Source organism: Ostrinia furnacalis, unplaced genomic scaffold (assembly GCF_004193835.3).
Source record: "Ostrinia furnacalis isolate ACB-3 unplaced genomic scaffold, ASM419383v2 OfSCF6654, whole genome shotgun sequence".
NCBI lineage: Eukaryota > Metazoa > Arthropoda > Insecta > Lepidoptera > Crambidae > Ostrinia > Ostrinia furnacalis.
The window spans coordinates 302,878-304,263 of NW_021136893.1; the positions used below are offsets into that span (position 1 = coordinate 302,878).

At 36.7% G+C, this 1,386-nt stretch overlaps 1 long non-coding RNA gene across 1 annotated transcript; it reads left to right on the forward strand.

The window, feature by feature from the left end:
• Positions 1–549: 549 nt before the first annotated feature.
• Positions 550–1,094, forward strand: LOC114362609 (uncharacterized). The gene is made up of 2 exons (XR_003656701.1): positions 550–636; positions 839–1,094. It is a non-coding gene; the product is annotated as an uncharacterized LOC114362609 (long non-coding RNA).
• Positions 1,095–1,386: the final 292 nt, after the last annotated feature.

Genomic DNA, 1,386 nt, shown 5'->3' on the forward strand with positions numbered 1-1,386 from the left:
ATTTCCATAAATTATCTAGACTCTACATCTAGAGTATTCTAGATCTTTCTCAAGACGTTTAAGGCCCGATTCGACCAAACTTTAATCCGAGATTATCTCCACTGGCACATTGAGTTTCAGTATGGGAAATATGTCAAAACTGACGATTTATTCTGGATTAATATTTACTCGTTTGGTTGGATCCACCCTAAGTACGTGAATTATAGGTACCTACTTAGGTCCGACAAAGTGATATGGTTTATGAAGTGATGCTAGTAACACAAGGTACCACCCCTTTCAGACGACAATTTTACTAGACTAGGTATCTGCTGAGGGGGGGGGGGCTATGTTCAGCAGTGGACGTCCTATGGCTGAGATAACAATGATGATGACCTGTAAGTCAAAAGTGTGCAAAGAATACAACAAGAAAGCACTCTTCACGATAATATTACCTTCATTTGTTTTAGCGAGACTACTTTTAATCTATTTACTGTGCTATTTAAGCTAATTATTATTGCATTAAATATGATAATTATATAAAATATTTTTAAATGTTTATGTGTTCGGCATCAAAATACTAAGTCATTCATAGCCTTGCGATGGGTGAAATTCAGTTGTATTGTTGTAATTTTATTTAGTTAAAATTATGCCCGCCGTGTAAGTAAAGATTTTTTGTCAAAAGATAACTAAGTATACATATTTACTCGTAGTTTATCATCATCATATTTATTTACTTACTATAATTTATTTGTTTTGTGAAAATAATTTTAACAGAACCGACTCCAAAAGGTGCACTAAAATGTGGAAAACTAAATAAATAATACACAACTTTTATGATCACAAATTGCACTTTTTTCAGTCACCAAAACCCATCGACTCTGAGCTACATAATAACAGTGAAAAATGCTTTGGGCCCATCAGGAATATGGCCATCAAATATATTCGAGGACAAGCTCCAGCCGTTATTCTTTCGGATTCACAGAGAAACTTTACCTTACCACACTATGCTCATAGTTTTTGGGGGGCTATATTACCTTTCCGACAATTTCCGTATAATGAGTTTCCTCGACATGGGGCACATAATTCTATCAACGTTCTTGGCCATGGTGACAGCTGTAAGTAATTTAAATTATATTATTTAATGATATGTCCTTATACAGGATGTGGTTTTGTAAAACAACGCTCATCTCATGTGTGGTAGTTTAAATAACACTGATGCATGATGCCAAAAAAATATATTTTAAATTGTCACGGAAAATTCCATAAAATCAGGAAAATGTTATGTTAGGTATTTACGAGGACGCGACTGAATGATTTCAGTCGTCTTGCTCTTCCGGGGCGGCGGCCGCATGCACTCGGTGGTGTAGCGGGGTACGCAGGGGCTGTGCGGGCGGCGGGCGGTACCAA